The sequence below is a fragment of the Rana temporaria genome, chromosome 3 (assembly GCF_905171775.1).
Source record: "Rana temporaria chromosome 3, aRanTem1.1, whole genome shotgun sequence".
NCBI lineage: Eukaryota > Metazoa > Chordata > Amphibia > Anura > Ranidae > Rana > Rana temporaria.
In genome coordinates, this window is record NC_053491.1 from 185,966,044 (window position 1) to 185,978,503 (window position 12,460).

Sequence of the window (12,460 nt, forward strand, 5' to 3'; positions counted from 1 at the left end):
ATCCAATGAAGAGCTGAAAATCTGTGGGGAGAGCAACGCGGCATCGTGCCCACAGAGATTCTGGGCTCATGTAAGTTAAAACTGGGCACAGTAAGGTGTTTTTTCACCTTGATGCATAGGATACATTAAGGTGAAAAAACGTGAGGGTTTACAACCCCTTTAAGTTCCACTTGTGGGGGGACTGCTAACAGACAATTGGATCCAGCCAACGATCAGTTACAGGGGAATGAGGCCAACATCCGAGCGACAAGCTTCACACCTGTGGACGCTTTGGCCATTTTCCATCCATCTATTGAAGGATGGAAAACTGATATCAATGCATCTCCATGGAAGAACGGATTTATAATGAGGATCATACATTTACATTAGTGTACGTCCGCATCCGTCAAATGGTCAATTTTTTTGCATTGGTAGTGGATGTAAAAAACTCAAGTAAAAACTGAAGGTAAACTTCATCATGACAGAACTGATGAAATTAACGGCCCGCATGTGTGAAAGGGGCCTTAAATAGTTTTTCCACTTTTTCAGTCAAGTTTTTAAAAAACCCTACTATACAGTATGTTGGGTATGTGTTTACCATTTACCCAGTAAACCTACTAATAATTAAAACAAATCTTACTTTTCTAGTCTTTTATTTGTAGCAGGTTTATACACCAAACTCTAAAGACAGCTTCAAATTGTTCAGCATAGCTAGAAATGTGCAATTAGAGGACCAAATGTAGGGGTGTTTTTTTTTTTTTTTTAAATAAGTGCAATAACACACACTGGGGTTGATTTACTAAAACTGCAGAGGGCAAAATCTGGTGCAGCTGTGCATGGTAGCCAATCCACGTCTAACTTCAGCTCGTTCAATTAAGCATTGACAAAAAACCTGGGAGCTGCACCTAATTTTGCACTCTTCAGTTTTAGTAAATCAACCCCAGTGTACCACCCAAGCATTGAGATCTATAAAGCTGAAAGGGAAAAAAAATGCTTGTTTGACGTGGGGCTGCCCCCACACTGCAAGGGTTAAATGCTTAAGGGGCAGTCTACTGCCGGAGCATAGGGGAGTAAAAGAGAGTGCGAGGGGAGTGGAGATCATTAAGGATAAGTGCTTTTCACAGCCCCTAGACATATAAAGTCATTTAATTCTTGCAGGGGCAGCCCCACCACAAGGGGACATTTTGTTCTCCCGAGAAATGGCCTTTAACTCTTTGTTAAGCCCCGTGCACACGTTGTCGGGAGACCACGGCCGGTTCAAAAATAAAAACCACTGACGTCCGGCCCATGACTTCTGGAAAACCAGCAGCTGACGGACTCCAAATCTGCATGCTCAGCCAATCAATAATTTGATTGTATGATGGGCATTATGGTGGCCATACACAAGACCAGCCTTTCTCAACCTTTTCAGCACAGAGGGACCTTTGAAAGAACTTTCTGGTCTTTTAGGGATCCCATGCTAAAAATTCCTAGATTTACAACTCGTAAAACATTAGTGTAATGGTCAGTGGGAAGAATTACCCCCTTACAGATAGCAAAAAAGATCAATGGTGTCAGTGGGAACTTATCTGAGATGCAGAAATTGCTCATTGCTCAAGGAACCCCTAGGAACTTCTGTAGAAACCCTAGGATACCATGGAACCCTGGTTGAGAATCCCAGCACTAGACAAAAAATCTTTCGAAAATATGTGATTTGGACAGTTCTTTCGTTTATCGTTTAGTTAATGGGCACAAATTGGTTGTGATGTTTTTGAGCTGAAAACTCGAAGGCACAGTTTGGAAAACTTCTGCCCAATGGACGATAAATTGAAAGGTTAATGCGTTTCTCACCCGAACAGTTCGCACAGTTCGCACAAATCAAAAAAGAAACAAATCCAGAGTATGTTTGCTCCAGGAGGTAAGTGTTCAATTTAGACTCCTGCACCTCTGATCCTGTATAGAGAATGTACTGCCAAGTCACCTCTTGGCAGTAAATTCTCTATACAGGATCAGAGGTGCAGGAGTCTGAATTGAACACTTACCTCCTGGAGCAAACATACTCTGGATTTGTTTCTTCATTACACATGCCTGGAGATAGTCTATTTGGGAAGACTATAAACATCCCTGTGCCCGATTTGACCACTGTAACGACGGTCAATTACATGCGGTAAGGAGACTACATCTCACGATTTGGGTGTCCTTTTGGTGGAGGACATTTGTGTCCTTTAATTTGATGCAGATCACTATCCATGAACTTTGTTCCATTTAATCTTCTCTGATGTGGATTACACTTTATGGACTGTATTATCCCTAACTGGAATTCTTATGTCACAGTTGTTTGTCCCACACCAAATTTTTCAATTTATATTTTTCACTAATATTTTGGTTCATTATTGTTTGTTTTAGCGCTGTACCTTGATTTATCAATCAAATTTATCAATCAAATTTCGGTCATTACATGATGGCACATCACAAACCATGGCTCTCACAAACCATGTGTTTGTTTTTCCAAAACTCTGAATGATTTTGCGACAGGTGTATGGCTAGAATTGGAGACAATGCCTCATTTTACAATGCTGCTGTAAATTACTCCCCACCCACTCATTTTGATGGCATTTTCTCTCAAGGTGCTACAGATCTTTGGAATGGATTTTTTTGTCCAGATTGGATTGCTAACCAAATTTACCCCCAGCAAGTCTATCTTCCCCACCACAGTGGCATACAGGGAACACTGGGAGACCTAATAAATCATAGATACTTAATTGGGGGGTATTAAGCACTCAATTTGGATGCATGTTTTTGTTTGATGTTCTAGAACACATCTTTATAGATGCAAAGTGGTCACGGGTAGGTACTGTGCAATTGAAGAGCCTTTACATGATTCATTGTGCAGCTACCTACTATAAATGTCTACCAATTTTAAATATTTAAGTTGGAGAAAGTAAGCCGTTTCTTATGGTACCAGTGCGTCTCCTTATTTTTATTACTGTTGATTTTGAAATGCCAACATCTTGTGCAAAGCAGTCCAAGTGAGGAAATACAGCTGTTATAACAGCGATACTAAAACTGTTGTGCAGACATTGTAAATTCGCTTGGGACTGTTGTGAATAGTTCATTGTTCTCTATGAAAAACCACAGAATGATTATGTACATTAATGAAATTAAGCAAAAATGTTTATTCTAGTCTAGAATCAGACTTTAGCACGCAAATATGAATTTTAAAAAGTATCTCAAATAATTTTTTTGTTGCTTAATTCGTGCATTTGTAATTATACGCTTATTTCTGCATCCCATATGATGTTTGCATCCCTACCTTCATGCCTTCTATAGAGCCGTTTTATTTGTTTTTCAGTTAAAATGGATCAATTGTCATGCTAGACCCTCCTACCTTTCTCAGACCATTCTGTGAATTTTTTTATAAAAACGATCAAGCTCCTAAATTATCCTTGGCTGTAGAGCTTGCTACTCTAAAGCTGGCTACAAACTATACAATTTTCTTGTACAATTTTCCTTTAGATTAACCAAAACCACATAAAATTAGGTCAAACCTAAACATTTTCGAATTGTATGTAATCAAGCAGGTCCTTGCACTATATAGTTGAAGGTAAATCTAAAGGAAGTTGAACAACAGAAATGGTATAATGTGTATCTGGCTTAAGATCACATGACAGCTAGTCACTTGACAGTGCCTAGGTATTTGCTTATTTAATCTCTGTTAAAGGTCAGTCTGATCTCTTATGCTCCCATTCAGGAGAAGTCAGGTTCAATACCATGCGATTTTTTTTTTTTTAGCCAAGGCTTCACTGCCTCTTTCCATTAGGAGAAATGGTGGCAGCAGCACCAGAGAGCCGATTTTAAAAATCGGTTGGGGTGCTGACTGTGGCAGGCGCAACACTATAAAGTGCCTCATGCGCTGTGGCATTAGAAGAATTGTGATATCTCTGACTTTTCAGTCCAACAAGATTGTCTATTACTCTGAAATTCCTCTATTGCCGTTCTATGGAAGCAGTAAGGTTTAAAGAGCACACCAAATGCTTAAAATAACTTCTTTATTAACTTCACTTTCTTCATAGATAACACTGCTGCTTTGCAGCAGACTGTCCATGTACAAACACGTGTTTAATAAGTATCACAAAATGGCGGTTCAAATATTCAATCTTGTCATTCAACATAAAATGGTGGATATATTACTTTCTTCAGTATTTATACACTCTCTCTCTCTCTCTCTCTCTCTCTCTCTCTCTCTCTCTCTCTCTCTCTCTCTCTCTCTCTGTAAGTTATCAAAGCATTCTCGGATTTCTCTGAAAGGTATAACTGTGGTTTGCAGGGTTGCTTTAGTTCGGTTAGCTTGTTAAAGTAGATGGATGGATGTGACTTAGTTCGGTGGAACTACAGTTAGGACAGTTAGGGCAGTTAGATGACTTTGTTTGAATGACTGAATGGACTTCGTTCGATGGCTTAGTTCGGGCGGAACTACAAGTAAACACACAACTAGATCAGTATTCAGTTCTGATCACACTATGTACAATAAGAACATTTATATATATATATATATATATATATATATATATATATATATATATATATATATATATATATATATATATAAAACTTGTGTAACGTACCTATTTAGGCCCTTGCTTCCATAAAACTGAAAAGCAGACTGTATGTCTGCTCTGCTCTCTGTCTTCATGTGGAATGAATGCAGCACATGTACAGTATCAGGAACCTCCCAGACAGAATGGATGCAAAGGTAGCTGTGATTGGGCAAGACTCTGCTCAATGTGAGGTTAGCTGTGATTGGGCAAGGCTACTGATGAGTCACAAAAGCTTAACTCTATGCTTTCTGGTATGAATTCTACTGTGTAATTTGAGCTTACCTTCACTGTTATATAATTAAACGATTCTTAAAGGCATATTTTTTCTTTTGCTTCTGTGAACACAACATACAACTGTTATATGACATTCAAGCATAAAATCACAGTAAATAACTTTGCTTTTGTCTCTCACATATAAACATGTGCATTACATTTAGGTTCTTAGCAGGTTTAGCTGTATATACATGTAGGTTATATTAGCTACCTAGGACAGGTTCTAGCTGGCCAGCTACACTGACATCGTGTGATCCCTGGACAGGTCAATGTCCTAATATTAAAAGTCAGCAGCTGCAGTATTTGTAGCTGCTGACTTTAAATTTTTTGGTGGTGGGCGCTGGAGCACCACTTTTAATGAGTTACATTCCAATGCAATCAGAACATTTTTGCAGTAGCCAGATGAATTTACCGAAAATGGTACTTGTTATAATTCGATAGACATCGGATACCACAGCTCGTTCCTCTTAGAGTGGTAGAACCGCAAGGGCACAGTGAAGGAAGGAAGGTGGGTGGTAGATGCAGGGTTTTTAAGAGTTAAGGGGAATGAAAAAAGTGGTGGTAGGTAAAAGAGGACAGGCAAAGGGAGGGCAGAGACGGTGTCCACAGGGAGTGCCTCCAGCATTTTGTAAACACGGTAAAAAAGATGGTTAATTACAATTTCAAATAAATCTCCTGTGTATAGTGTGTAGCCTGGGTCAAGTATTCGTGTTATCTCCACTTCACAGGAATAAGCTCCAAGCCTTGCTGCCCTCTAGGACTGGGGATGTTCTGTAGCCACTACGAAAACCAAACAAAAGAGGGCACACCTGCCTACTACACACAATGTTTATTAACATAAAAGCAACCTAAATTACGCATAAATAAAAATGTCTCAAAGTGCTAATCATCCATAGGCTTATAGTCAACGTCTTGACAGGCTTCACGGAACAGGGGATCCTAGTTAGCCGATGCGTTTCAAAGGATATTCCTTCTTCATCAGAGGTTAAAAAATAAGAATGCTTGCAATGTTTGCCCAGGCTGCAAAAATGTTCCTATGATCGACTCTTAAAGCGGGGGTTCACCCTAAAAAAAATTTCTAACATTGCATGGAGCCGACCTATGAGACCGACAGTATTCTGTTGGTTTTTTTTTGCGTACATACCATTTTAGGGCTATTTTCACCCCTGGCTTCCCCGCGGGAGTGGGCGTTTCTAATCACAGGCTGTGATTGACGTGCTTCCGACCGGCGCATACTGCGCGTCACGAGTTGTCGAAAGAAGCCGAACGTCGGTGCGGCTCTATACGGTGCCTGCGCACCGACGTTCGGCTTCTTTCGGCAACTCGTGACGCGCAGTATGTCCCGGTCGGAAGCACGTCAGTCACAGCCTGTGATTAGGAACGCCCACTCCCGCGGGAAAGCCGGGGGTGAAAATAGCCCTAAATTGGTATGTACGCAAGAAAAAAAAAACAGCATACTTTCGGTCTTATAGGTCGGCTCCATGCAATGTTAGAATTTTTTTTTTTAGGGTGAACCCCCGTTTTAAGTCATAGTATTATAGAGCATAAGGGTAAAATTTGTGCAGCCCGGTCTAATGCTTGTGACATTTTGTCGAATGAATGTTTTTTAAATAGACCCCCAAGTATATTGTAATATGTGTGTAAATCTTGTATATTGCTTATTAGCAGTTTGTGTTTCAATTTTTTTTTGCAGTTTACATACTTTGTGTCCTTTAATATACTTGTCAAAGGCATGAGTCATTACAGAAGACATAGTTCATTTCTTTTTCAGTGCTTTTGAATATAGTATTTTACTCCTTTCACACATTTTCATCTGTGTACATTTTCCAGTGATTATTTCTTAGTTTTTGTCCATTGCATGGTTAGCACAAAGTGTTCCGTCTCTTTTGGCAAACAATTATAGAAACACTATGTATTTTTAGAGTCTAGTGCTGTACGCATTATCTAAGGAGTAGGTGTTAATGTAACGGATGTGCTTTAGTATCCCTTCTTTTTCATAGCCTGCTAATTTTAAGGCCAAATTACACAGACTTGAATTAAAATGAATGGAAAATTTACACTTCTAGCCATTTTAGTGGTGTTTTAATGTGCTGACGTTTGTTGACATACATTTTGACGACGTCCGTTGACATACATTTTGACGACGTCCGTTGACATACATTTTGACGACGTCCGTTGACATACATTTTGACGACGTCCGTTGACATACATTTTGACGACGTCCATATTGATCCACCCTGTGTGTGTCCGTCGGCTCAGCGGGGATCATCCGTAAATCCCCACTGAGCTGTCGGCGGACAGGGCAGTCCCCGCACACTGTGCAGAGACCGCCTTTTCTTTCCTCTGCTCTCCCCTATGGGGAATCAGATGAATACGGACCGCGTGTCCGTATTCATCCGATCCGTTCCGCCAGATGGAAGAAAAATAGGGTTTTCTTCCATCTGAAAAAGCGGATCTTTGCGGAGGCGGATGTATCATCCGCTAACTTCTGCAATCCCATAGGGAAGCATTACAAGTCCATTTACGGACTTGTAAAAAACGGACCGTTTGTCCGCCCGTGTGAAAGGGCCCTAATTCTTTATGGCATAGATTCAACAAGGTGTGGAAACATTCCTCAGATTTTGGTCCATGTTGACATTAACGCAATAACGCAGTTGCTGCAGATTTGTTGGCTGAACATCCATGATGCAAATCTTAAGTTCCACCACATTTCCAAAGGTGCTCTATTGGATTGAAATCTGGTGACTGTGGAGACCATTGGAGTACAGTGAATGTTCAAGTGGTCATGTTCAAGAAACCAGTTTTCAGATGTTCTGAGCTTTGTGACATTCGTTATCCTGCTGGAAGTAGCCATCCGAAGATGGGTACACTGTAGTCATAAAGGGATAAACATGGTCAGCAACAATACTCGGATCGGCCCAAAGTGTGGCAAGAAAATATACCCCACACCATTACACCACTACCACCAGCCTGACCCATTGATGCAAGACAGGATGGACCCGTGCTTTCATGTTGTTTATGCCTAAATGCATTTAGTTGCTGCCATATGTGGTTGGCCGATTTTCTGACCATGTAATATTTGCTTGATGACCAACGTTAATATATGTGTAATTTTACATCCTTCCAATCCCCCCATCCTGCAGCTATCTATTTTTATTTATTTGTTTAAATATCCCTTACCCAGGACTAGAATTTTCCACTCACCATACAGGTTTGTTGGCTTTTCTCTGTGCCTGTACCTGGGAAAGGGGTGTGGCCAGAGAAGGTTGTACAAACAGAAAGCTGGCATTTATGTAATTTATTTGTTTTTGTAAAGTTTGCAGGCTGCATAAGGTATAATATAGGAAGTATCCCCTACTGAAAGCCTTCATCCGAGTTCTAAAACAAATTTCTACCCCGTTTATACCACAAAATGAACTTCTACTTTCTGCTCTCATTAATGTGTATCTCTTGACAAAACCCTTAATTTGGCTCTGCAGAGGCGCTTTGCGGTGGTTTTTAACCCTTTTTCGGCTGATAGCGGGGAAACAGTCCCGCGAAATTAGCGGTAAAGCGCCGCTAAAAATATTGGCGCTTTACCGCCACCGCACCACCCGCCCCAGTGTGAAGGGGGCCTTGGTATTAGATATTGCTCCTTTTTTGTTTATTTTTATGCTTTGTCTGTTATGATATTTTAACTATTCCATCAGTGTAACATTTATAAGCTTTCATGACTAAAAATAAATAAATCAAGGTACTTTCCACAGCAATCACATTTTTTCCCTTGCATTTAAACAATGAAAGCTGATTCTAATGCTGGAAGAGGATGTTAGTTTTTCCTTTCCAAAGAAGTTATATTTGAGGCCTGATAAATAATGTACATCTGAACAAGCCCTATCTGTCGTACCAGGAGTTTGATGTCTTGAAACCTCAGAGGAGCAGGAGGAGGGGAGGGTAATATTAGATTCATCCTGTGCATCTTGTTGAGGTTTCTGCTTAGGTGCTTCACTTAGGCAATGCTTTGTTATTTGAGCCCATCTGCCCATTAGCCAAGGTAATGTATGCCTCTAGTGGATTTGGCAAGATATGTTATCTGTCAGTATTATTTATATATACCTGCCACTGGAGTGAGTACTGCATATTTTTTCCCAGAGTTTCTTGTTACCTGTGATATTTTTGTATTGTAATCGAATAATTTTTAATGTGCGGCATTCTGTTTTAAATGCTAAAGCATTTTTATTTCTGTCCTTTACGCAGCTCTACCATGCAGCTCATCCAGGTGGATAACACGACTTAGGCCTGGTACTAACGAGCAAACATGTACGATGAAACCGGTCCGTCGGACCGTTTTCACCGTACATGTCTGCCAGAGGGCTTCTGTACGATGGCTGTACTAACCATCGTACAGAAGTCCGCGCGTAAACAATACGCAGGGGCGTGTCCGCGGCGACGTGGGCGGGCCTGCCATTTAAAGGCTTCCACGCATGCGTCAAAGTCATTCGACGCATGCGAGGGACGGCGGGCGCTCGGACATGTACGGTAGGTCTGTACTGACGACGGTACATGTCCGAGCGGGCAGGATTCCAGCGGACGGTTTTAAAACACGTCCAGGAATATTTGTCTGCTGGGAAAAGGCCCGGCGGGCAAATGTTTGCTGGAATTCGGCCCGCTCGCGCCTACACACGACCAAACATGTATGCTGAAACTGGTCCGCGGACCAGTTTCAGCATACATGTTTGGTCGTGTGTACGGGGCCTTACAGTTAAGGAATACCGTATTGTCCTCTCTGTGGGTTGCAATAAAGAAAATAACTTGATTTATCCATCAACGCAGTCAATGTTGATGGGGGGAATCCCTCTCACAGAGCCATTATATTCTTCCGGCGGGGGGAAACCGACCCCGCTTGGAGAACACAGTGATTACTGCTAACGTCTATAATAGCCATTAGCAATAATCGCATGTAAAATTTAAAAGGCTGGTTGTACCCAAGCTGATCGATCGAGCAACTTGGGTACATTCAGCCTACCCATACATGGTTCGAATCTCAGCCAGTTCCTGCTGAACCGGCTGAGATTTGTACCGTCTATGGCCTACATTCAATAATGTGATAATGATAACAGAACTGCATTCATTTGTGTCCTTTGTCTCTGCCTGGAGTTCAGCTTTAAAGTATGCGTATCCCTTTATGAAAATGAATGATTACAGAGTATCCCAAGTGAGGGTCACCTAATGGTTCACTTTGACATAATGTTTTTTTTAGCAGTGTCCCAGTTTTTATTTGTAAATTTTCTCCAAACAAACTATTATGTTTTATATATTTTTTCTTAAATTCCTTGTAAGTATTTCTAAATTTGCCGAATCTCTGGCCTGTTATGATGAAACCGGTGTAGTGATGTACAAGCCTGGAAGAGGAACCACAGTGTGCGATGGAGGAGCAGGTATTCCACACATTGAGGAATTCCTAATGCCCCATAGACACATCATCGAAATCTCCTTCCGGATAAACTCTGACGGATTTTTCTGACGGAATTTCGTTCAAGCTGTCTTGTATACACACTGTCTTCTGTCTTACCAAATTCCGACCTTCCTAAACGCGGTGACGTACAATACTACGACGAGCCGAGATGCGTCGACTTAATTCTGAGCATGCATGTTTTTTTCTCCGTCGGAGTTCCACACAGACATCGGAATTTACGATAGAATTTTTTTTCATCTGCGAAAAAAAAGAGAACATGTTCTCTATGTAAGTCCGTCGGAATTTCCGATGGAAAAAATCCGATGGGCGCACACACGGTCGGAACATCCGATGAAAAAATTCCGTCTGACTTTTTTCATCGGAAATTCCGATCATGTGTACAAGACCTAAGTCAACTGGGAGAAGCTAGGCTGCTGGGTTTTAACACATGGATCACTGGAAAGATAAGTATATTCCCCTTCTTTTAGAGTGTTCCCACAGTTCACAGAGTCACTTTAAATCTTAAACCCAGGCAGTTTGAGCAGGAGCAGAGGGCTAGAAGAGCTTTCTTACCAGCCAAAGAGCTGCAGGTATGAGGTATGAACATGGGTCAATGAGCTACATCAATGGCACCTTCTACCGTTAGTGCTTAGGCCATGCAATTCTGGAGCCTGAGTCAACATAATTTCTGAGAGACCCAGTGTGAAGTGACCAGCAGGTAAATAAGCACTAACACAGCTGCACCCACACACTTCACAGATCACTACAGCGCTAATGCACTTCTCCAATGCCCGCCACATCATCTGCATGCCCCTCCACTGATCACCACTGTGTCTACGCATGTCTCCTCTTATTGCCATTGCACCTGCACAGATTGCACTGACTGCTACTGTAACGACATACCTCCCCTACGTTCCCAAAACTGCTAAAGTATGAACAATGTACCAAGACTAACAGTGTTTAAGAATTCAGTAGGTATTTCATCCCATTCAAAAATTGGTTTTAGAAGCCCCTGGGGTACATGCACCACTGCTTGAAAACTAGAGAGACCCCGAGGATTGAAATATGGGAGCTACCAATGCTTACTACTTTAGAAATGTGTAGGCTTCATTGCTCTCTTCCTAATCTTGCCTTCATTGCCTAGAGAGTCAGCGACCTGGAACAAACATACAGCCAGTGCAGTCTGTTAAAGTTTGAGCTTCTGTTTTTTTTTTAATTCTTTTTTTTTTTGTTTTTTTTTCTCCGTTTTAATCAGTTAAGAGGAGAATCCAAGATCAAAATGACAGACCCTAGAGCCTGCACCTTTAAAAACAAGTCAACAATAGCAGCTGCTGTATTGTTCTCATGGGTTCCCCTTAGAGTATATAAGCACTGAATTTGTTTTGTGTAGTTGGCTTGGCATTGCTACTATTTAGTTCCCCAATAATGCTTTTGTACAAGGTTTTTCAGTGTACCTGTTTTCGAACAGTTCCCCTTATGTTATTATACAATTCTGCATTTTATTCCACAGTTCTTATTTGATAGCACATGGCTTGGGTTGTGTGTGTGTGTAGAAATGCATCATTTATTGATAAAGGGATTTTATACGTTTCACATATTTCATGATATTTGCTTTTAACCTCCTTGTATCAGTTTATGGCAGGGACTCTTAAACTTATTAATCTGAAGACTTAAATAAGAAAATGGTTACCGTACTGGAATACAAGAGCCTTGACTGTGTAATTCCTTCCACCCCTTGCCTTGCACATGCATTGTTCCAAATACATGTCTGTGTTGTCATTTTGCAATTTCACGTTTGGACAAATTAGGTTACGTAATCAAATTGAATTGGGAAAGACTCAAAGGGCACCCCTGGGCTCTTTAAGGGAAACAATGAAGCAGTACACCATGCACCCTGCTGAAAAAATCGTCTATCGACAAAATATGGTTTAAATACAGTGCCACAAAAGTCTCACAGCATGCAGACATTGATTTCAGTGGAGAAGGGCCATCTTACAATGGTGTCCGTGAAGAAGTTCCCCATGACATTGGTGTTGGTGGAAAAGGGCCATTCTACACTGGGGTTAGTAACAAAGTGCCCCCAAACATTGGTGTCATCAGGGAAGTGCCACCTTATGCTGGTGTCGGAGGGTAAGTGTCTTCTGACGTTGGTGTCAGTAGGAAAGTTCACCCTTACAAGTTCAGTGCAGAAGTGGCA

The 12,460-nt window shown here is 41.2% G+C and overlaps 1 protein-coding gene across 2 annotated transcripts in view; it reads left to right on the forward strand.

The window, feature by feature from the left end:
- Nucleotides 1-12,460, forward strand: part of OSBPL8 (oxysterol binding protein like 8) — a 356,358-nt gene that overhangs the window by 221,504 nt on the left and 122,394 nt on the right. The gene's annotated exons all lie outside the window — the stretch shown is intronic.